General features: G+C 36.1%; 1 pseudogene; it reads right to left on the bottom strand.

The window, feature by feature from the left end:
• Positions 1 to 207: 207 nt before the first annotated feature.
• Positions 208 to 1,466, bottom strand: LOC104676715 (annotated as a pseudogene).
• Positions 1,467 to 25,938: the final 24,472 nt, after the last annotated feature.

Here is a 25,938-nt window from a genome sequence, read left to right as displayed (position 1 = left end):
CTTATAATTTTGCTCAACTTACATTAAAAAATGTATGAATGCACCTTCATCAGTAGTATCACATGAAAATATAAGACTTGTTCTTCCATATCTTCTACACAGGAAGGGTGAATGAATAGTGTCATAAATATCCTGCAAAGTTACTTTGTGTACTTGACAAAAGATTAGGGAAAACCAATCCACTTCCATATCTTGAGCAGTCATTAACTAGTCTTCAATCCCATCTTCCCAAATGTCTCCATTAACATCCATAGCGTGAAACAGCCCATTAAAACATGGTGAGGTAGGATCAGTGAAATGTTTGTAAGAGTCTGCTCTAGAGAAAGAACCCATGCAAATCCAACAGAAATATTGCATACAGTCAGTACATGTCATCTTATTACATTCATCTAATTTCTCTATGGGAGTTCCACAATGTGGCAGCTCTTTGAGTTCCTTTCTAACCCCTCCTTACTTTCCATCTCTTCCAATGCCTTCTGAATCACCCTCTTATGATACCTTTGTTACAAAAATCTTTTATTGGCCTCATCTGCATTCAGGGATTTATTTCATAAGTCTATAATTTATCTGCAGTCACCTTACATAGAGAGACCCCATGGTAGGTCAATTTGCCCAAGGTACAGAAGGCAAAATTGCAGCTGGAGCAGATGCCCATGGTGCAGCCAGGATTCTGCATCACAGGCAACTGGCAGCATGAGCAGCGGCAGTATACCACAAGTGCCATCCAGTCCAAAGGGGGCTGGAGGAGAAGGCAATGATAACAGGCAAATAACTCTGGTCCCACTAGCTCTTTGACCTGATCAGGAGTGACCATCGAAGGGTACTTTGGTTCTGGGTAGTTGAGGCATTGGACCTGACCATCTCTGATCTGGAGTTCAAAATAGTCCTTCAGATAAGCTTTGCAGTATACACACCTGCCCTCCAAGAAGTACATGCATTCACTGCCCAGCTTCTCACAGAAACAGATATTGCACAGGAAAAATTTACTATTAAAGCATTTTATGTGCTGAGCTTGATCAAAGTACAAGATTTTCTGGATTAGACGTGACAGTTATTCCACATCCACACAGCTCTCTCATCCACAATTTCCTCTTGGTCTACATTAGATCCAGCAGCTCCTCCAATATCTAGCTCTGTGTTAGGAGAAGCTTGAGCTGTCATTCTCTATACTTTTTTTCTGAGAACCCACCCTGAGCTCGAAAGGAGAGACAATATTCAAGAACACTAGGATCTCTTCCTTAAGAAACTGCATCCAGGCAAAAAGGACCATGCTGGCATGGTGTTCTTCCCATAGGAAGTCTAAATGCTTGCATAGAGCAGATAGTGCTCACAAATATCTTGAAATTCTGTGGCAAATCCAAATAGAACCTGGTTTCTCCACCTTGAACAGACTCTACTTTTCTAAATTCATCTCCATCATAAATAATCTTCAGGGCCAACAATTCACCCTCCTGAGCTTCTCTGTCTTCTGATATTTAATTTTCTGAGGAACTGTTAATAACGATCAGAAGAAAAGGATATTAACACTGCAATCTCTGTTTCAGTTCAGAGTGGAGTTCATGCAAATCCCATTTATTCTTCAGCTGGTGGAGCTGAGACTGCTGAAGCTGGATATGCTGGCCTGTAACGTTTCTGCTGCAAAGTCTGCTGATAGAAGTTCCTTTCTGTGTGAGAAGTTTCTTTTCTCTTGCTGTTTTTAAAATTCTGACTTTTATAACTTAATTATAATGTTTCTCCAGTATATCTCTTCAGGTTCAGTCTATTTAGGAATCTTTGGGCTTCATAAATTAGAATGTCTATTTTCTTACCTAGATTTGGAAAATTTTTAGTCATTTTTTTTTCTTTTTTTTTCTTTTTGAGACAGTCTCGCTCTGTCTCCCAGGGTGGAGTGTAATGGCACAATCTCAGCTCACTGCAATCTCCACCTCCCTGGATCAAGCAGTTCTCCCATCTCAGATTCCCAAGTAGCTGGGATTACAGGTCCCTGCCACCACGCCTGGTTAGTTTTTGGATTTTTAGCAGAGGCGGGGTTTCACCATGTTAGTCAGGCTGGTCTCGAACTCCTGATCTCACATGATTCACCCACCTCCTAAAGTGCTGAGATTACAGGTGTGAGCAACCGTGCCTGGCCCATTATTTTTAAAAATAAGATTTCTTCCTGTTTCTCTTTTTCTTTTCCTTCTTGGACTTCCATAATGGGTATATTGTTTCATTTGATGGTGTCCCATAACTCCCACAGGATTTTTCACTCTTCTTTGTTCTTTTTCGTTTTTGTTCCTCTGACTGTATAATTTCAAATGAACTGTCTTTGAATTCACTGACTCCTTCTGTTTGATTTAGCCTGCTGTGAAATGAAGACTGCTAGTAAATTTTTCAGGCCAGACATTGTATTCTTTAGCTCCAGGATTTCAGTTTGATTCTTTCTTATGGTTTCTATTTCTTTGTTGAACTTCTCCTTTTGTTCATGTATTGTCTTCCTGATTTAGTTTCATTGTCTATGTTCTCTTGTAGCTCCTTAAGTTTCCTTAAGTCTACTATTTTTAATTCTTTGCCAAATTTTTTTTAGATCTCTATTTCTTTATTGTCATTTACTAGTGTTCTATTGGGTTTCTTTGATGGTATCATGGTTGCCTAATTTTTCAGGATTTGTGTGACCTTTTGTTGATGTCTGTGCACTTGAGGAAGCAGTCACCTCTTCCAGTTGTTACTAACTGGTGTTAGCAGGGAAAGATCTTTGCCAGTCAACTCAGTCAGAGATTCCAGGTATATAAACTAGCACAGTTCACAAGTCAGTTGGCTGGCAGTGTTCACAGGCATATGTGTCTTTGGTGGGCCTGCTGCAGGTATTTGCAGGGGGCAGTCCTGCTGTTGGGGTTTGTGGCTGGCCTGGGCTGCCACTGGGGTCCACAGATGAGTGTGGCTATCTTCAGGGTCTATAGGAAGGTGGGGTCACCATCATGTTCACAGGTGGACCTGCTGCTGGGTCTACTGCCATGAAGCACCATTTACTTTCTTTGTACCTTAGACAAATTACTGAAGCTTATTAAGTTTGTAATTTTTCCATCAGTTATGGAGATCATACTTAAAGCATAGTTGTGACAATTTAATATTATATCATAGATAAAGCACCTGGCATGAGTTTTTGTCACTGTTGTAGAATAAAATTACCAAGGAATAGTGAGGAAAGGCTAAAATAAATCCCATGATACTGAATTAAGAGTCAGAGATATCAGTATAAACTCATGTTTATTTTAATATATTTGCAAATAGATTAGGAATAATTATTGATATATATGTATGCATGACTTAATATACATATACATATTTCTTAGCTTTGTGAGCAGAGAGGACTTAGAAGCAGGTATTCCAATATCAATCAGCACATCTAATATCCATATCTTAATTACTAAATACTGTTCTCCAATAAAAAGAATAAGAACTCCCTAGAGAAATGGCTGATTCTAGGACCAGGGCAGCAAAAATACAGAGAAATCTGGACCATCTTGTAGTGCTAGAAAAAAGAAAGCGCTTTAACAACAACAAAACGAAGGATGGATACATAACAAAGGACATAAGAGCCAACCTGAAACATTTTTAAATGGACAAAGATGGAATAATTTTAACACAATAAATAGAGATAATACCGGATTATGACCACCCAAAATTAAATAAATATCCAGTACATACTGATCTAAACAAATTATTAAATACATAAGTAAAATGGGAAACATAAACGAATATTCTTTAGAAAAGAATTTTAAAGAAACATAAAGGAAATTAAGGAAAAATAATATCACCATTACATACTGTGATACAGGCTGGGTATCCCTTATCTGAAATGCTAGGAGCCAAAAGTATTTCAGAATTCTTTTGATTTTGAAATATTTTTATTTTATTTACTGGTTGAGCATCCCAAATCTGAAAAGTCAAAATTCAACATGCTCCAATGAGCATTTTGTTTTAGCATTGTCAGTGCTCAAAAAGTTTTGGATTTTGGAATTTTATATTTGGGATACTCAACCTGTGATGGCTGTAGGCAGGATCCATAGATGAATAGCATTCATGAATAGCATTTTAGCAAATTTGTGGGTGGATCTTTATAAGGAAAGAGTATATTTATATTTATATACTCTTTATATAGATATATTTACATACTCTTTATATATCTATATATATCTTTATAAGGAAAGAGTATATTTGCTTAGCCTTAAAGTATTATGCTCAAAATATTTATCAATTACTGTGGTGTTTTTAACATTTGTTCACAAATTCCTTGTAAGTTTTCAGTGAAGAAAGCTTATATCACTAGTAGTAGTCATATTGGTATCACATACCTCTGATAGCATGATATGATGCGATCAGGGAATGTTTCACCTTCATGATATTCTTCTTGCTCAGAACCTCAGTCAAATAATGAGAAAACATTAGAAAACCCCAAGTTGAGGGACCCTCTGCAAATACCTGACCAGTACTCTTCAAAACTGTCGAAGTAACAAAGAACAAAGAGAGACTGATGAGAGGAGACTGTGATGTCATGATGACTAATGCAATATCTGATATCCTGGATTTAATTCTGGAGCAGAAAACAAGACATCGGTAGAAAAACTTGTGAAACCTGAATAAAGTCTGCAGTTTAGATAATATAATAGTATGCCAATGTTAAGTCTTAGTTTTAGTAAATATACCGTGGTTACATAAAAGACTAATGTTAGGGGAAGCTGGATGAAAGCTATTCAGGCATTCTCTCATCTGCACAATTCTTCTGTAAATACATAATCATTTTAAAATAAAAACATTTTTTAAAAAAAGACTGCTGTATATCCTTAATAAATAATAGCTATTATCATAGCTTTCTAAGATGACCCCTCTTCTATTGATTATACAATCCACTTTACCCTTTTCTGAGAAAAAACTTCCTCCTTGGCCTCCAGATCCCTTTGGTTATAATGGTGAGTTTCCTAGAAATCACATTAGTAAATATGGTGCCTCCTACTACGTACCTCCCATTCCCTGCCCTATTATAGTTGATTGGACCAGGAATGGGCCCTTGACTGAAACTGAGTCAACGAGCCCCTTTCCCAGGGAATTTCAGATTCCAGATACATTTGTCTGATATATTGACTAGGGGAGATCTACTTAAGAGCTTTTAGAAGCTATTTTCTAATATCTTGCCTGAGAAGCAAAGAAGCCATTCTATAGCAAAGGAGCAGAATAAAACAGACATGCCCTGAGAGGGAAATAAATCGGTACAGAGAAGACTACCTGGGTCACTACGGAACTCCAGCCTTTAGTTCTGAATTCCATCTGCTTCCCTACCCTTAGATTCCATGAAATAACCACTTTCCCTGAGGCTCTTTAGGTATAAACTGGCTAGACTTGGTTTCTGTTAATACAACTAAAAAGTGTTAATATAACCACTTTGTAGAAAATGATATGCAATGCATCTAGACTCTATTTCCTGTTGTTTTTGCTTTTCAATAATTAAGGCCAGTAATTTTTTAGTCATATTTTATATAAACTATCTGGTTAAATTACCTCTATGTTTACATGTATACTATACCGTTTCAATTCTGATCATTTGTTTATTCTGTTTTCACTCTCCAGAATGCTTTCATTTTATCTCACGCCCCAATTCTATCTATACTTCAGGGCTTGATTAAAATTCATTTCTTTCATGCAGACTTTCCTGTCACCCACCCAAAAAGAGAAAAAAAAATCCCATGTTCCCTTATCTGCACCGTTTGTGGCAATTATTTCTTTTTATTTGCATACTTCTTTACATATACTTATTCTCTTAGATACGAAGCTACTTGAGTTCACCATCCCTGTTCTTATTCAGGCACCATTTCAAGAAATATTTATATAATAATGTAAACACATACATTAATTTCAACTGCTTTAAGACAGAAATGTAAGATATTAATAATATTCAACAGCATCCTTTCCCTGTACTTAATAAGAAAAAAAATTTTTAAGTAAAGTTATCTCACACATACTTCTAGAAATATATTGGAAAATCCAAAGATGTCTTTTCTTTTTTTTTTTTTTTTTTTTTTGAGACACAGTCTTGCTCTGTCACCAGGCTGGAGTGCAGTGGTACAATCTCAGCTCACTACAACCTCTGTGTCCCAGGTTCAAGAGATTCTCCTGCCTCAGCCACCTGAGTAGTTGGGACTACAGGCACGTGCCACCACACCCAGCTAATTTTTGTATTTTTAGTAGAGATGGGGTTTCACCATGTTGGACAGGATGGTCTTGATCTCTTCACCTCGTGATCCACCCGCCTCGCCCTCCCAAAGTACTGGGATTACAGGTGTGAACCACTGCACTTGGCCAGATTTCGTAAACAGGACAAAAAAAAGTACTAATAAAATGAAAGTGAATACATTACACTATATTAAAATTAAGAATTTCTGTTTATCAAAAAATATAATCTAAAAAGGCCATTAAGATGGGATAAAATATTTGAATTATACATAAAAGACTAAAACCCAGATATTTTAAAATGTACAGATCAATTTTTTATTTAAAAAAGGACACATTCTAATAGAAAAATGCACAAAGACTTCAGCAGGTCCTTCATAGAAAGGGATATCTAGATGGCCATTAAACTTACGAAAATGTGCATGATATCCATAGTCATCAGAGAAATAATGCCAATTAGCCACAGTGAGATACCACTTCACACCTGCCGGAAGAGCTGAAATGAAAAAGATGGAAAAAAACAAGTGTTGGCAAAGTGGGTGAGGAAGTAAACCAGGAGGCATTGCTACTATAAGTGTAAGCTGATGCAATTATTTTAGAAACTAGCTCAGCATGATGAACTAAAGCTGAACACAGGTATAATTTATGATCCAGCAGCTCACACCAATGCATGTATACGTGTGTACATCAATAGACATGTATAAGAATGTTTATAGCACCATTATTCATCATAGATAGAACCTGGAAACAAACGTTTATCAACAGAAAAATGGATACAAACACTGGCACATTCATACAGAGGCACATTAAATAGCAACGAGAATGAACAAATTATTGTTAAACTCAAAACACATGGATGATTGTGTAAACATAATATTGAGTGTTTGTTTTTTTAAAGCAGGAACAAAGATGTTTCTACTGTGGTTGTCAACTTATGTAAAGGTCAATACTATGCAAAACTAATCAGTGATGTTAGAAGTCAGATTGTGGTTATCTTTTTTCAGTGGCTAGTGCCTAGGGTGCTGGTATATTCTATTTCTTAGTCCAGAGACTGGCAATACAGGTGTATTTACTTTGCAAAAACCCAGCAAGTTGTAAACTTATAATTTGTACACACTTCTTTATGATGATTATTCCTCAATAAAATATTTTTAATAAAAGGTTTTTACACATTATTCACAGCAACAATTTCACTGCCTTAGGCACCATGCCAAAGAGTTGTGTATGTATGAATTACATACCCTTTTAGTAGCACAAAAACTATTAAAATCAATACTTTTATATTACACGTTTAAGAATTAAGAGGTAAAATTACACTGTGATTTATTCAGCAGTACAAATAGAAACAATAATAAGTGTTTATTGATTTTGAAAGTATGGAGCCCTGAGAATTTAAATCAGAGTTTCAGTATGCTGAAGCAATTCCTTTGTTCAAATCACCTTGGTATTTATGATTAGCTATAATTTGATTAATCGGGGGTATATGTCATCATCTTGCAGTGTGAAAGTATCCCCCAAGTCTCTTTTCTTTTCCTTTGGTGTATTTGATCTGGGGTGTTCCGGGACTATCCTTAACATTATAAGCTCGCTTGGAAAGGCAGATAATGCTTAAAATCTAGCCAAGTGGGTTATGGCTCCATTAAAACTATCAGAAAGATCAGCAGAATTAAGTAATAAGAATCTATCTAGGCCAAGAAACAAAATCTGCCATATACTGTGGAAATCTTCTCCAGAAGAAAAGGTGCTTCCTTCCCACCTCTAATCCATAATGAATTTAAACCAATCCCTAGGACTTCAAGGCCTAGTACAAAAACATTTTGTTAGGTCTTCCACTTTCAGCGAGTTTTTTCAGTAATTAGATTAAAGTTCAAATAGACATTGGAAAGCCTGGAATAATCACAGAAGGCACTACAGGGCATAAAGCAATGTGGAACTGTGCACCTCAGAGTAGGGGTGGTTGCTAGTTAAGAAAAGGAAAGGGAAGCCCTTTAAATTGTATACATTTTTTGAGACTCAAAGATGTAAGTGATGGTTCAGGCCAGTTAACCCTGGCATGCTAAACATTTGCTAGTCACAACTCACCATCTTGGTCCTTCAAAATGGGCACTAATGTTATCAACAACCTTGCCATTTCACACATACCCTCAAAGAGTTCAGGCTTCTTCCTGGGTTTCATACTTTAGGGGGCTTCACAAATTCCTAACTCTCTCTCTCTCTCACACACACACACATACATATACACATACATATACATAAATACACACACAAGCATATCTATTAAAAAGCACATATGTGCCTCTGCCACTCAAGACCCTGTCCTTGATGCTGGCATCATGTCACTAGAACCCTGTACTGTTCAGTTTCCAGGTAATTGCTATTCCATACCTCTTGCCCTACAAAATCAACGTGCCCCTCCCTATGTGGTGAATGTATGAAGACTGCACTAATTCCAGTATCAGAGTCAGAAGCTGACTCCCAGTTACTGTGGACTGAATGTGTTCCTCCAAAGTTCATGTATTGGAAACAATCCCCAAATGAAAAGTGTTGGGAAATGGGGCCCTGTGGAATGTCAATTGATTAGTGCCACTATAAAAAGGGTTTGAGGGAGTGGGTTCACTTTCTTCTGCTCATCTGCCATGTGGGGACACAGCAAGAAAGCCCTAACCAGATGCTAGCACCTTGATCTTAGATTTCCCAGCCTCCAGCACCGTGAGAGTATAAATTTCTGTTCTTTATTAAATAAATTACCCTGTCTGTAATATTCTGTTGTAGCACCACAAAACAAAGACACCAGCACAGTCAGGAATCAAGTGGTAGAAGTACTTAGATAACAGACAAATTAATTTACTTGCTAAAATATTCTCAGCATAAATGCAATAGATTCCTGCCCAAAACATTAATTCCCAGTATTTTTTTTCTTCCTGTTTCATTTCATGAATCTAGTAGTGCTCATGGTTTGCATAAAAATTTATAAAAATCACACACTGCAGATGAGGAACATGTTGAAATAATAAATAGTTGATATTACTTTTATATATATAATATGTTGGTCTAGATATAACTTCTTTTATATTGGCAATTAAATAAACATTGAATGTTACATTTGCAAATAATTTTATTTTTATAAAAATTTTTAGTAAGATGTGATTAAATTTTCAAAAATTGGCCAGGCGCGGTGGCTCAAGCCTGTAATCCCAGCACTTTGGGAGGCCGAGACAGGCAGATCACGAGGTCAGGAGATCAAGACCATCCTGGCTAACATGGTGAAACCCCGTCTCTACTAAAAAATACAAAAAACTAGCCAGGCGAGGTGGCGGGCGCCTGTAGTCCCAGCTTCTTGGGAGGCTGAGGCAGGAGAATGGTGTAAACCCGGGAGTCGGAGCTTACAGAGAGCTGAGATCCGGCCACTGCACTCCAGCCTGGGCTACAGAGTGAGACTCCATCTCAAAAAAAAAAAAAAAAAAAAAAAAAAAATTATTTATCAATCTTAATTTTAGTGGATATTTTGATTTCCTTACTTTTAATTTGTCTTCTGCTTTTTAGCTTTAGTGCATATCCTGAATATTTTAAAAGAAAAGTTTTTGAAAACATGAAAATAATTTTATTTCTTATTTTTATATTTAATATAGACTTTTTTTTACTTAATATACATTTTTAAACAAAAACATATTTAAATTTTATATGTTTTGAGTAATTATTTAATTTTACTTTTTATTCCTTTAGGTCATTATATGATACCCTTGATTATGAAAAATTTTCATCATGACAACATAATTTATTTTGTTGAAATAGAGAAAATAAACTTAAATTTTATAAGATAAATATAAAAGATTTATGTATATCTGCATTTAATACTTTTTAAACTAACACAAGATTCGGATATCTTGATACTTAAATTCAGATGTCTTTGGTATTTTACCAATTTTTAGTTATGTAAAAACCGTAGATGTAATTCACATATCTTTTAATTTGGTTTTATACATGCCATAAAAGTTATATCAGAAACCATTGGAAGATAAAATATATGTTATGTAATAGCTTTTAGTATGATTTATCACATTTAAATATTAGACATATGGCATGTAGGCTTCCATTTTTTTATCTTGCTGCAGACTTCACAAATGTAAAAGGGAGGTCTGCAATAAGTCAGATAAAACTCTGCCACCTCATTAATACCATTTCTAGTTTTTAGTGTTCATATACATTCTCTGATGTCAAGGTTATTTTTGAAAAAGTAAAAACAAATTAAAAGGATTATTAGGAGTTTTTAGTACTATAATCTAACGTAATATTATGCTAGTAACTTTTTTATCTTCCTAAGTCTTTTAATAATCAGAGGTGTTTTTTCTGTTTCAAATGTTAGAATATGATCATCTTTTAATCAAACATTAGTTTATTCATAATCATCTGCATTTTTTTTTAATTTACAGGATACTTTAGGTGCATAATATTTCCCAAATCCGCCTAATCCTAAAAAGTCACATAGGCCACTTCCTAACACACAAATTTCTACATCCCAACCCACATCCATATTTCCTGTATCAAAATATCTAGGAGAGAGAAGTTTGTGTATCATTTTTTTTCCTTTTTTCCCCTCTTCTCCCCTCCCCTTTTTAACGAACACCTGAACGGATTCTCATCAAATAAGTCTGAGTAACACTGTTTTGTAAGGAAGCATTTTTCATGGATGGATCACATATTATTATTCAACTTCTCCCAGGCTGTTAGGCCAAACAACAAATGTAGGCCATCTCTTTTATGACCTAGAGTTGGGTCATATAATTTCTCTCTCTCTCTCTCTCTCTCTTTGACTCTCTCTCTCTCTCACCCTCCTCAAAACCAAATATCTTTTAGGAACATCTTACAGTTATTCAAAGCACTTTCACATCTATGGTATTGTCTTAATTTATTCTCAAAACCAGGCTATGATAGAGGTGTTATTATCCTCAAGTAGTAGATTGAGAGACTGGACATAGAAGGGCTGGGGATCCTGTCAACATCATCATGTACATAGGCAGAGATGAGACTAAATTAGGTCTCCAGTTCTCGTGTCAGTTAGCTCTTACCGTATGACACACAACCACAAAAACTCAGTGGCATTCAACAAAGAGCATATATTTTGGGTTCAAGTACCTGAGACTGGGCTGGGGCAGCTCCTCTTGCGCATCTCATACTGGAACTCATGCTAGAGGCACCTAGGGCATAATCTTCCCCTGGCACTGCAGAAGCATAGTGCAGAGGGAAGCAAGCCCAATCACTCATAAAAATTTTCAAGCCTCTGATTATATTATATTTGCTAATTTCCTTTTGGCTAAAGCAAGTCATGTGGCCAAACCCAAGTCAAGGAGGCAGGAAGCACACTCTGGCTAAAATGAAGCCATAGTAAAGGAATGAATCGATTATTTTACCAGAGCTAAGGAAAACTTTGCATCAGTCATTCAATCAACTTCACTCAAAGTCACAGTTCTTTTTACCAGAGTTAAGGAAAACTTTGCATCAGTTATTCAATCTACTTCACTCAAAGGCACAGTTCTTTTTACCAGAGCTAAGGAAAACTTTGCATCAGTTATTCAATCTACTTCACTCAAAGGCACAATTCTTTCTACTAGATCATACTAATTTGACCTTCAACCTTTGACATAGGCTTATTTTCATGGCTTACTCTGGTTATTTTAAAATCTGCTACATAGGAAAAATTAATTTTACAAATAATATATAATTAAAAGCTCATCACAAATTAGTGTATTACCTTATACAAAAATGACGAATACCAAACAAATGTTTCAGTAAATAAGAGAATATATTAATAGTTCAGCTTGCTGATTCTACCATAAAATAATGTTTCATGCTAAAAGTTTTGTCTATTGTTTGACTAAACATTAAAGAGCTTTCTTTTAAGCAAATCCATGAGTAATAGTAGAATAGCCAAGAATTTGTACAGTTATGAAATATAAGCTTAGAGAATGAAGAAAATGTTTTTAAATGTTAAATTTCTAAGTCTATACCTTCAGGCAATTGCATATCTTGAATTTTGAAATTTTCTTTTTCAAATAATGACTAGAAAATTTGTTTTGAAAGTCAGTTTCCTGTTATATTCTGCAGACAAATATTTTTCAGAAAAAAATTTAATATTAACGCTTTAATCACTAAGCAGGAGTTACTAATAATGGAATTCCTTGAATGAACTATTGTTTTCAAAAGACACATATATACATTTTTTCAATTTAATTAATATTTAATCATAGGAAGCATGTTTTTAATTGGACAAACGGTAGACTCTGGCATCATGGAATTTGGGTTCCAGTAGGTCAGTTCAAATATAGTTAGAGCACAGGCATAAAACTGACTCTGTTATCAAGTTGCCTGTGAAACATGTTGAAATAAAATTGATTGTATTGTTAGTCAAAATATTATCTGCCCCTACACTTGGGAGGTTACACTTTCACCTTATGAAGTATCAGGCATAGTTATTTGACCAGCAGTGACCTCTCTGTGAAAGCATTATACAACCCTGCCCTGCTGACTTCAGGCATATATATCTTGAGGTATACCTCCCTGCAGGAGGATTGTGTGCCCCTGTCATGGTGAACCCAGGAGTTTTTTAACCAATGAAATATACTTGGAAATGACCTGGGCCACTGGAAGAAGAAGATTTGGGTACCACTGTATGGTTACGCCATGCTCTGTTTTCTCTATGATGAGGCTATACACATTTCCCATTGATACTGCTTCCTCAACCTTGATCACAAGCAGAGATGTAGAACAAAGTTTCAGCTGACCTTTGATAAGCCAGCTGTAATGTGAATGAGAAATGAATCCTTGTCTTTGTAAGCAACTAAGATCTGGCTTAACACTCTACAGCCTAAACTTATACTCTACAGCCTAAACTTACTGGTATAGAAATTGATCCCCAAAGTGAGTGTTATCATTAGCTTCACTGCTGGACAGTGGATAACCAGGAAACTTGTTTACAGTGGAAAGACATGACCCTTACCATGGAGTGGCAAATTGGAATAACCAGGAAGAAAGATAATGTACCAAATGAGCTTACGGCTTTAAGTGGAGAGGCTGAGAGACATAATGTTAGGACCATGCTTTTGTTGCTATTGGCTGCATTTGGTAAGGTACTGCAAAGAAATGAACTCAGAAAAGGTCTGTTGGCTTGTAAATAAGAGTCAAAGGAAATAAAGAGAGCACAGAAATTTGTGGGCCTTTCAGTTTTGAAGGATGCAACTGCTTTTCATCACCAACTGGTAAAACATTAAACCCAAAGAGAAAGCTTTGGGTGACAAAGGCCAATATGAAAAGAAGTTTCATGGGAAAGACAAAATCAAGCATGTGACCATAAAACCTATTGTGAAACTTCTGAATCAATTAAGAAATCAACAAATATCCTTTCAGCTAGACAAACGGCAGAGGGAGAACATACCAAGGATGTGTCTTCTGTGAAAATCTCATCAGCTTACAATGTCCAGAATTAATATTAGGACAAGGAGCATGTATCAAGAAGAATTCTTGATGTAGGTATTGGTACGGGAACTAAATAAAATAAAATAGAAAAAGGTCATGTAAGTTTTTGAGAGAGTTGTACTCAAAAGATCATCCAGTCTGGACTAAATAAGAATGACTGAGACATAAAGTAAGTCTTGGTCCTGAACTTTCTGTGAGTACTATATCATTTGAGGTTAAGTCAGGAAACCAGAGCCACTATATGTATTACAAGGAATAAGGAGAGCATCCATTGAAGTACAGAGAAACAACAAAAAAACAAAATAAAAAGGAATAAGAGATTTAATATGGGAATTAGAGTTTATGCAAACATTAGTGGAGTTGGGAAAGTAAAGGGATTGGACATAGAAGTTGAGAAACTGTCACTAATGATTTTATCTTGACCGGCTGGCATGTGATACTGCCAAAGAGGAACTGGAGAACCTGGCAAAGAAGGCGCTCAGGGAGAGTCTTGTGTAAGCCTCAGTGGATCCACAAACCAAGCTCAGGTGGGCTTGAGGCAGCTGTTGGTCATCGTGGCCAGCCATCAAGATGAGCTGGAGCAGTAGAGTTACAACCAGAGACTCACCAGGCACCTCTGCAGATGATGCCTGATGACCATAACCTCCCAAGAATGATGTCCTCTACTCTTATCTACCTTCCAATCTCATAAAATTTCTTTTAATGGACCAACTCCATCTCACAACCATACAGAGAAGATTCTGAGAAATGTAGTTCCTAATCTTAGACAGGAGCCCAGGTGCTAAGTCAACAGTAGACAATTCAACACAGACAGGAAGCAGGCTCAGAAGCTGCTGGGGGTGAGGGGAGGGCAAGGAGAGGATTTTCAGATGAGGTCAAAGATAATCATGAAAATCGTAGGAACTCCCAGAAAATGGGGCTAAAAGTCATAGAACACAATGGACTGAAAATCTACTTACAAGAACAGAGACTAGTCGACTAGGCTGTGAACTTGGAACAATCTGCCCCCACCCCCATGCGCCCCACCCAGTAGAAGAATCTTGCTTAATAGGATTTCAGAATATCTATGGACCAGTAACTGCTCTGTGCATCTCATTGTTCTCCTTTCCAAATAGAAGAGTTAACTGTCATTATCCTGTCCCTGTTCTTCCATCCAATCAGTGTTCAAGTCATTTTAGATACTTTTTGAATACAATTTGACAGGTACCTGCAAACTGTAGCCTTCAGGCCAAATCTGGCTGTCTCCCATTTTTGTTAAGTACAGATGTCTTGAAATGCAGTTCAGACGGCTATCTATGGTTGTTTTTGCATTATAAGGGCAGAGATAAGTAGTTCTGACAGAAACTGTAGGACCAACCCAGAAAGCCTAAAATATTTACCCATCTGGCTCTTTGCAGAAAAAGTTTGTCAACTCACAAATAAGATCGATACACTGCAATGGGTGGCTATGTCTCTCAAGTCTCTCCTTTAATCTATTAGTTCCAGAGATGACTTCATAGTAGTATATAATAATCTTTCCAACTTCTCCTTACTACTACATATTACTCCATCATGTGGTTGTAACACAGCATTCAACCAGTCCTCTTACGATGGGCACTTTGGGTTTTCTAAGCCTTTTGCTGCAATGAGTAGTCTGTGCAAATGTCATCTTGTTTTTCCCTCCACTTTATTCAAAATAGGTTCCTAAAAGTAAGATTTCTGTACCAACTAACAGATATTGCCCACTTGCCCTCTGCTTGAAATTGTACATTTCTTCATTCCAACCAACAATGTATGAGCATGCCTCATCCAGGTAGCAGGGATGCTGTCAAACTTTTGAATTTTGGCCAATCTCCTAAATGGGAAAAAGGATCTAAGTGTAGCTTTAAATTGCTGATCCCTTTACCAATGATGCTGAATACCTCTGCAAATAGTTAAGAGCCATTTTTATTTTTTTCTATCTTTACTTAAATCTCTTGCCATTTTTCTATAGGATTTATAGAATATTTTTCTTCTCTATTGTTATAAACTCTTTGTATACTCATACTATTAAACTTTGTCTTTGATATACATTGCAAATACTTTCCTCATTTTGTCATTTTCACTTTCATAATGTTTCCTTGTTTTTGCCATGAAAAGTTTTTTGATGTTATTATCTTGAATTTTTATGCTGTCAAATTATTAATATTTTTCCTTACCACTCTTGTATTTTGAGTTATAGTTATGAGAGTTTCTCTTATGCCTAGGATATAGGGTTGCACCTATGATTTGTTTCAGCACTTCTTTGATTTAATTTAACTCTCTGGCACATTTGGAATTTGTCCTAGTATGCAGTAAGGAGAATGAGACCAATTTTCTCTCTCTCTATTGCCATCTACTTATGCCAACACTAATTTATTTAAATTAAGTTCTTTACCCCACTAAAATTATTTTATACTATATTTGCATATGTATTTGGGTCTGTTTTTTTCTTTCAACCTTTGCTATAATGTTATATTATTTTAATTTAGAGGTTTCATAGGATATTTTAATATATTTCAGGATTAGTCTACCTTTTTTGTGTTTTTTTAAAGGTTCTTATGTCTATTCTTGCTCCTTTTTTTTTCCAAATCAACTTTATAGACAACTTTTCTAGTTCCAGAAAAAAAAAAAAAAAATTGGTGGCATTTTTATTGGGAGTGTATTAAATGTATTAAATGTATTAATTAACTTAGAAATAACTGATATCTGTGTTATGTCAAATTTTACTGTCCAAAACATATCTTTTCTGGTTGTTCAACAGTACCTTTGGACCTTCCAATAGTGTGTGTTATAGTTTTCTTTACAAAGGCTGTAGACATTTCATGTTGAGCTTATGTATAGGTGTGTCTGTGTTTGTTTTTAAGCACAAATTGGGTCTTCAATTTTATTATTATTTCAAATAATCTCTCTCTATATATATATTATATATATGTTTATTTAATTTTGTATGTCAGTTTTAATGCTGCAATTTTATTACACTATTGATTATAGTAATTTTTACATAGTTTATTGATTTTTTTGTCACATAATCATACCATCTGAAAATGGAGATAATTTAACTTAATGCTTTAACTTATTCTTTAAAATATCAACTCTTAATTACTGATTTTTAAATTAGATTACCCAGAAATGAAGAGGTCTGTTTTTACCTTTCAAAAAACTACATAAGAATCTGAGATGATATATTGGCTTTCTTTTCTTCCTTTGTTGTATTAATTAAATAAGTCAAATGCTAATTGAGTGGCAATTTATAAAACAATTTTACAGTAAGATCTTTAAAATATGTTAAAAGCTCTCAAGTTTAAAAAAAATGTGTAACCTCAAGTTTGCAGATTTTATCTATTACTTAATTGGAAAAGTTACCAATAGAAAACAGGATCAGCTCTAGGCATAACTATCAAATGGTTAAAGTTTAAAGTTTTCCCTCACAATTTGTGACCCTTTCTTATACCTCTATTTCCCCCAAGGATGTTTGGTTATCATATTCACCCCTTATACTCTTAAGAACACTTATAAAGAAAGCCACCCAACCTTGGATATCCTCTTTATTCCTGTCCTTCCTGGCTCCCATCTAACGTAGCAGAGGCTGAGCTGCTGTCAAAGAAAGAACTTTAAGCACTGCAAGCATAACCTGACTCTGTTTAATCTCACATGTAAATATGATTCCCAAAAGGAACCAAAAAATAAACAAACCAAAGCAAATGATATGGTTTGGCCCTCATGTCCCTACTCAAATCTCATCTCATATTGTAACCTCCACGTGCAGAGGGCAGGAGATAATTGGATCATGGGGGTGATTTCCCACCTGCTGTTCTTGTGATAGTGAAAGAGTTCTTACAAGAGCTGATGGTTTTGTTAGGCAGTTGTCCCTATTCTTGCTGGCTGTCTCTCACCTGCCACCATGTAAGACGTGCCTGCTTTCCCTTCCACTATGATGTTTCCTGAGGTCTCCCCAGTCATGCAGAAATGTGAGTCAATTAAACCTCTTTGCTTTATAATTTACCCAGTCCTGAGTATGTCTTTACAGCAGTGTGAAAACAGACAAATACAGCAAACAAACAAAAGCTAATGTGAATGAAGCACTGATGACTAAGTAAACTCAGAATGACTTTTCAGACTTTCAACAAAAATGGTATTTCTTTTCCTTTAGCTAGCACTCTTTTAACCAGCCATAAGGATGGTCATAGAGTTTCAGATGTGAAAAATATCCTAGTCTCATTTGACTCACCTCCACCCCTTTCCCTTTACAGGCTTAAATTTTCCAACCAACAGCCCAATAACTGACAACAAAAATGGCTGGACTTAGGACAGAAGATCTGTTCTGTGACTTCTTCCTATCTCCTTAGTTCTAACTGAAAATTTGAAAATGAGAACCTTTCAATTCAAGTGGGACCAAGATAAAACATGTGCAAAAATCAGTACCAAACCATTCTTGTGACTTCTAAAACATAGTAGATATTATGTGCTATCTATTGCAAGAACATGTTGATACATTTATGTCAACAATATCATATTTGACTTTGAAGGATACTACATTTTATTAAATATCCAGAGATTACCAAGGGGACTTTATGATCAATGTCAAACTCTACAGTAAGCTTTGTGCATTCATTTTCTCTGGTATGTAGATATAGTTACAGGTAAAGGTTTTCTCCAACTTTGGGTAGAATCACTTTAAAAAATCAGAGTTGGCCAGGTATGGTGGCTCACACTTGCAATCCTAGCACTTTGGGAGGCCGAGGTGGGCAGATCACCTGAGGTCGGGAGTTCGAGACCAGCCTGACAAACATGGAGAAACCTCGTCTCTACTAAATATACAAAATTAGCTGGGCGTGGTGGCAGGGGCTGTAATCCCAGCTACTCGGGAGGCTGAGGCAGGAGAATCACTTGAACCCAGGAAGCAGAGGTTATGGTGAGCTGAGATAGCACCATTGCACTCCAGCCTGGGCAACAAGAGCAAAACTCCATCTCAAAAAAATAAAATAAAATAAAATAAAAAAATTCCGAGTCATTAAATAAACTTAGAGAGTTTCATATATATTGTCATAAAGGTTTTGATGAGTTGGAATTTCCAGAACCCAAGAAATGAAAATGGAATTATAAAATAGTACTTATAAGGGAAAACATCAAACAGATTTCTCTTTGCCACGTATTTCAGCAAGTTTTAGATTTCAATTAGGGTCTCACTTTGAATTAAAGTTAAAAGTCATAGTATCAATGACTGAATCTCAAATTGCCTCTGAAATATAGTGGCAGGTCCACCAAATGAAAGCACTTTCAATCACAAGGAAATCTTCCTTTAGGTTTCCTTCTCTGAACACTCCTTAATATTTAGCAAATATATGTGGTATTAGTGCTGATAGTATATAATATTTAAATACGTGTTGGTTAATAAACTCTTAGTTCTTTGAATTCAGAGTCTGTGGTATTTCTCTTGTGCTATCCATTAAACTTAATAAAGGTCAGAGAGAATAATGTGATATTCAGCATACGTAGATTGATTTAGATCAGTAAGTCTTGTAAAATAACAAATATAGTCAAATTATAGATGAAGACCCAGAATTTAATCTAGAAACAGAGATTCAAAGGATTTTTTTTTTTTTTTTTATTTTATTTTATTTTATTTTTTTATTATACTTTAAGTTCTAGGGTACATGTGCATAACGTGCAGGTTTGTTACATATGTATACTTATGCCATGTTGGTGTGCTGCACCCATCAACTCGTCAGCACCCATCAATTCATCATTTATATCACAAAGGATTTTTAAGAAACTTTCTTGAGGCTAAGAATTACATTTTTCTTATCCTTGCATGGTATTGTAGGAGTTCATAGAACAAGGATTTTTTTTTTAAGGCACAGTAAATATGTGCTAAATAAATTAATTAATGAGTTAATTTGGTTCTCAACTTTGCATTTAGAAAATACTGAAAATCAGTAGAGACCTTCATGAATGTTATGCAGAATGGGAAGAAGGTCTTCTTCATACATTTTCTTCTATCTGCGTAAGCCCAGATCCCTGCTCCTGTTTTCCTTCTTTCTCAGATACATGTAACTTTTGCAAGTTAACTCCACACATCTGGTAGCTGATAAGTTTTAACCGACACTTTCCAGAAACTCTGGAATCACCAATGTCCCTTTAACAATCCAAATGGAGGGTCTGAATAGTGGACTTTAAGCACTAAACAAACGTAGGGTTCTAGTGTGGGGTGTACACGCACAGGTGAGAAAGTCAGCTTGAGATTCAGTATCCAAACCTTACAACAGCCTAACGAGGCAGATACTATTATCGCCTTTTAAAGATGCAAACATGAGACTCTGAATGATGTTTCTCAAAGTGTGGCCCTGGACCAATAGCATCAGCATCACCTGGAAACTTGTCAGGCAGATGCTTGGGCCCATTTCAGACCTATTGATTCAGAGACTCTGGGGTGGAGCCCAGCACATCGTGTTTCAGCAAGAAGCCTGGGTGATTCTGGTGCGTACTAAAGTGTCAGAGTCACTGCATTAGAGAGCTTAAATGATTTGATTTGCCCAAGGTCCCACACAGATGGGAAAGCAAAGCTGGTAACTGAATCCAGGCATCTAATGCCAATATTTCACTTTATTTTACCTCATTTCCTCATGTTGGAGAGTCAGTCACCCTCCACTCTCTCAAAAGGTCAATCCTGTGCTAGAGTTGAAATTCAACAAGGAAAAAGATGAAGCCACTTCCTAGGAGGGCCTCACAACTTCAAAATGTTAAAGACTCTTAAAAATCAGTTTACATATAAAGTCCAAATAAGCATATAATCTTCCTGATTAAAATAGAACACATATAATGGTTTTTGCTATAAAAATATAGAGATCAGGAAGGACTTTTCACTCATTTCATTCTGTGCTTTCTCTAAAATTGTTATTTATAGATCTTAAAAAGGACTTTCTTCTCTTTATCTAATCTGATCCTGACAATGAGTAGATGTTTAAAAGAAGTAAAGCAATTCATAGTAGGATACATGTATTTTGTGTCTTAATAGCTATTTTCCCTTCCTCGACCTGAGCTGACCTATAAAATTCTCTGAGAACAACAACAACAAAAAAAGACTCTGAAATGACTTTGTTGGAAGTAGCATAGTACATTGGTTAAGAATTTAGGTTTTGGGCCAGGTGCAGTGGCTCATACTTGTAATTCCAGCACTTTAGGAGGCAGAGGCGGGCAAATCACCGGAGGTCAGGAGTTCGAGACCAGCCTAGCCAACATGGTGAAACCTGTCTCTACTAAAATACAAAAATTAGCCAGGTGTTGTGGTGAGCACCTGTAGTCCCAGCTACTCGGGAGGCTGAGGCAGGAGAATTGCTTGAACCCGGGAGGTAGAGGTTGCAGTGAGTGGAGATCACACCACTGCATTCCACTCCAGCCTGGGAGACAGAGAAAGACTCCGTCTCAAACAAACAAACAAACAAACAAAAACAAAAACAAAACAAAAAACTAGGTTTTCGAATTAGAATCACCTGGATTTGATCCAATTCTAACAACTTACTATGTTCAATAATTTATTTAGGTTTCTCGTGCCTCAGGTTTACCATCTAAAATGAAGATAAAGACTATACCTACTTCATAAAGTAGTTGCAAGAATTCTAGGAACTAATACAATAAAGCACTTAGCACAGTTTCAGCACAGAGTAGATGCTTAATAAATGCTGGCTTATTGTTATTAGTGTTACTGCTATCATTAGTCATGTGAAAATACTACAGCTGAGCTCCAGGTTTGCCATTTGTGTATATAGTTATTCATTCAACACATTCCTCCCCTTTATGTCATTCCTCAAGATGTTTTGTAGGGCCCCTTTAATTTTCAGTAGGTATTTCTTCTGCCTGTATTTCATCTCCCCCAGGACACAAACCCACACATTCACACACCCACTCATTCTTATGACTCAGGTTGTCACAATCACATCCCAGAGTCTGGGCCTTTTTACCAAAGCTGATTATAGGAGTGAAGATAACTGCAGATCTTTTCCCTGAAAGTGTCCTTGCCACCAATCATTGCTGCCTGTTATTTTTAGTGATTCTTTAGTGTTAAGATGAACTATTTCCTCACCACGTACCCGTTTTTAAACAAAAATGCCACTGAAAACGGGTAACTTACTAAATCATCAGTGTAAATAAATTATTGAATTGAATGAAAGAAAAATGTAGACCTTGAGTGCATTGGAATCTTCAGGGAGAGGAAGTAAAAGTTCTCCAGTGGGTGACTGGAGGTGTCAAAAGCAAACCTGTGCATTAGACATTAGTCTGTGAAAGCTGACAAAGGCCTTTGCCTTTGAAATCAATACAAAGTTGCAGAAGTGTCTTTCTATGTACACATTTCCACCTGAAAAATGTTAGCTCCATGATCTACCCAGGATCAGGGTAAAAATATTGAGTACAAATATCTACAATCATATACACAGCAGTGTCATATGGGGAACCTATAACTAGCCTAAGCAAACCAGATAAATAGAATGATAATAAAAGAGAGAGAATATATAATTTCACATACATTTTACCTCCATAAAATCTTTAAACAGAACCAAATACACAAAGACTCGGAAAATTTAGATTTATCAATACCAATCTTTCCACCTACACATATAACCCAGAGTTAACATTGGTCTAATTCATACCATAAAAGTACCCAACCTAGGCAAGTTCAATGCTAACATTAAGGAGACAAACAATCGTGATGGTTAATTTCATGAGAGTCTCTTTTGACAGTAAGGAGGCTGGGTCCTCATTAAATTAGCTGACTTGAGAGTCCCAAAGTTGCAAAATTAGCATCTCCACCCTCCCAAAGCCATCACCATGTAGTATGGCCAATTACACTCAACAAGCATCAGCATGTTCGGGCTTTAGAAGCTGCAGTCAGTTGCTGTAGATGAGTTGGGCATGTTTCCAATGCCTTCCTAAGTATGAAAATAAACATATATTCAATAATGACCTAATGGGAAACGTTCAGTGAAGCATCTGACAACCAGTTCAGACTGGCACCTTTATCCCTTTCAGTTTCATCTGTCTCTCCTGGTCAGACAAATGCCTAGGCACCAGTAGTGTTGTGGTGGGGAGGGGGCTGGTGGTCCTTGCAGAAGTCCAGGTGTTTTGCCTGAATACTGATTATGACAATGTATCCAACAGTGGTAGGCATTCTATCTGCAAAAGCCTGATAACTCTATCAGACTCTGCTCGATCAAGCGACTCTAGAGTCCCCCTTTTCATCTTCAGCTTGAGGCAGATCTCAATGGGCTGAAAGAGTATGAGAAACCGAGATAAGTGCAGGCTACAATTACAGAGATATGTCTGTGCTGCTGCAATTAGAGTTGTGTCAGCGCTTCTATTAACCTTTGCATTGCCAGCATTTTCCCATTTGGAATTCCAAGTGAGTAATAGCATTTAAACTAAGAAGGAACACAAGCCACTGCCTGAGTTACAGACCCGTGAAAGGGGTGAAAATGGACAGCAGCGATAGGACAGTATCTATACAGTATCTATTGAGCTGCTAAACAAGCCAAGCAGGGATTGGGAAAGTTTACAAGAGTAGCTCCCACACCACTGTTCTTTTGTACTGTGATGTGGAAACAACTTCTGGGGATAGGGTGGACTATTACTGTGTCACTGAGAGAAGCTGGGCACCGGTAAGATCTCAATAATTTATTGGGCCTTTCCCTTGCCTGTATTAGATACCCTCACCAAATACTCCTTTTAAACAGTTTAGAATAATGATTTTCAGACCATTTTGATATAAAATATACAGAATTTGTGATTATCCAATGAGTTTAATAACTCTTTGTATTTATGCCCATTATGGCATTCAAGCCTCACAATAATCTGTATGATGCATGGAATATGTGTTATTACATCCCATTGACAGAGATTGAAGATATAAAGCAGAGAAGCTAGGTAAATTGCCCAGAATCACATAGCACATTAATTGCAGGACCAACACAAACCCAAACCTATTAATTAATAGATTTGGGTTTAATCTGGAATAGATTACATTAGTTTTCACCGCTAAGGACTAGAAAGCTAGAGTATCTTTTCTTCTCTATACCACAAGCCAGCCTTCAGTTGCTTCATCAAAAAAAAAAAAAAAAAGTAAAGAAAAGAAAATAAAAGCTCTGGTTTTGAGAAAAGTTTATCATAATCTCCATGAAGAAGTATTTATCAATTGTATTATATATAACACAGAATTTTTTTAATATCCTCCTCAAGCACCTAAAATCTTTTTCACTAAAATTATTGTTCACCCCTCTGTTATTCAGCTCTTAAACTCTATTAAAACTGAAAACAAGACAACAATCTTCTCCTAAAAACCAGATTCTGTCTCTCCTCCATATTTGATTTGCTTCAAGTATCCAAGCATAAAATTAAAATTAATGATACTGCCACTGTCTTTTTACTTACCCCCATCTGATTCTCTTGCCCCAAAAGCTTAATCTTAGGAATGTAGAAATGGAACAAATTTGAGTTTGTTTTTTTTTTGTATTAATAGGATTAAATGTTAATTATGCTAAATTTTGTTTACAAATCTGGTTTGTAATGCTGTTTTCCCATCAAAACTTAAGGCCAATTTCAAGTTCATCTGGTCCAGTGATCTGACATTTCCAGCTGTGTGTCAAACCAGTTTGGATTGTACAAGCCTGGGTTGATTATGAAGAAATCTAAGGCTACATTTTAAATAGCTCTGGGCTAACTTAGTGATTCCCAAACTTGCTAATAATAAAAATAACCTGGAGCTATTGTTAAAAATATAGATTCCTAGACTTTTCTGGAATCTACAGTTTTAAGATGTGCCCAGGTGATTAGTTCTCTCAGCTATATTTGGGAAACATTGTGCTAAATGTTCATTTTAAGTGGAAACCAAAAGTAAAGCAGGGATTTTTATTGACTTTTTAAAAGATCTTAGAGGCTCCCCTTCAATCAACAAATTCAAATTAATGTTTGTCAAGAAAACTTGGGAAAATAAAGACATTATCAAACATGGTCATTGCCTATTATATACATATTTCAAGAAGTTTTTGTTTCCGTAGGCATCGATTCTTTCTAAAATTTGTATCACCAGCAGCTAAGCCAGGTCTACACACTGCTTGGTATAGAATGCTTAATAAATATTTCATTAAAGAATGAATGAAAAATGACTCAAGTCCCCACTTCTTCAAGAAGTTCACACTCATCTTTCCAACTGCATGTGATATCTTACCTCTCTCTCTCATATGCATGTTATAAATACAGCCTACTCCATCCCACAACGCACTTGATCCCATTGTATTCAATTGTTCCTCTAAGGCAGCACATTGTGGTAAAAAAAAATACGACTTTCAGTTCAGGCACCCATGGACAAATTTCTTAACCTAGAATCAATATGTGGATATGATAACTATTTTACAGAGTTGGTGAGGGGATTCAATGAGTAATGCCCACCAAGTATTATGTATGACCTCTGTAAAACTACTTAAGTCTTCTCATACTTAATACAGTGCCAAGGTCACTGCAAGAACTCAGTTTATTCTATTTTCCTTCCATTCTTCCTTCATTGAATAATCTACAGATCCTTTAAGATCAGGGACCAAGTCTTACACTTCTTTATATTCCTTTGCCGCTATCCTTTGTCAGTTATTCTGAGCATATATGTTCAAATAATTGTGAATTTAGAAAGATCAAAATGAAATGGCACAGGAAAATAAGAGTAGAGAAATAAAGACAGAGCACTGAAAGAAAAAAAAGTACTTAAAAATAGTAAATGCTGGAAAGAGTTGTCTTCTCAATAATTATCCCAGGCACCATGGAACTAGCCCTCAGTGCAGAATTAGAGTTGACATCCTACGACTGCCCAGCAAGAGTTGTTTCTCACAGCAATAATTGTTTGCAGTTTTGTTCACTTCCAGTAACCTAGATTTCAGAACAAAGAGTAAATGTTTGATGTTTACCTACACTGCACAGTATTCTCTTTGCAATATAGTTTTTATTTGCTGAGGCTTTTCTGCTTATCTGTAAAGCTCAGAGTTTCTTTCAAATATAATTCATGTAATTTTTAATCTTTAAAGTCAAATGGAGATGAAAAGTAATATTATATACTGCATGTAGCCCAGGATTCTCCACATTCCTAGCTCCAAATAAAAACTAAAAACAAATGGGAAGACAGGTTTTTGTTAAATTTTTTTAAATATTTTTTATTTTTATTTTTATTTTTTTTTGAGACAAGGTCTCACTCTGTCATCCAGGATGGAGTGTAGTAGTGCCATCATGGCT

The sequence above is a fragment of the Rhinopithecus roxellana genome, chromosome 14 (assembly GCF_007565055.1).
Source record: "Rhinopithecus roxellana isolate Shanxi Qingling chromosome 14, ASM756505v1, whole genome shotgun sequence".
NCBI lineage: Eukaryota > Metazoa > Chordata > Mammalia > Primates > Cercopithecidae > Rhinopithecus > Rhinopithecus roxellana.
The sequence above is the reverse complement of the archived record's forward strand: the minus strand, read 5'-3'. Positions and strand labels throughout refer to the sequence as shown.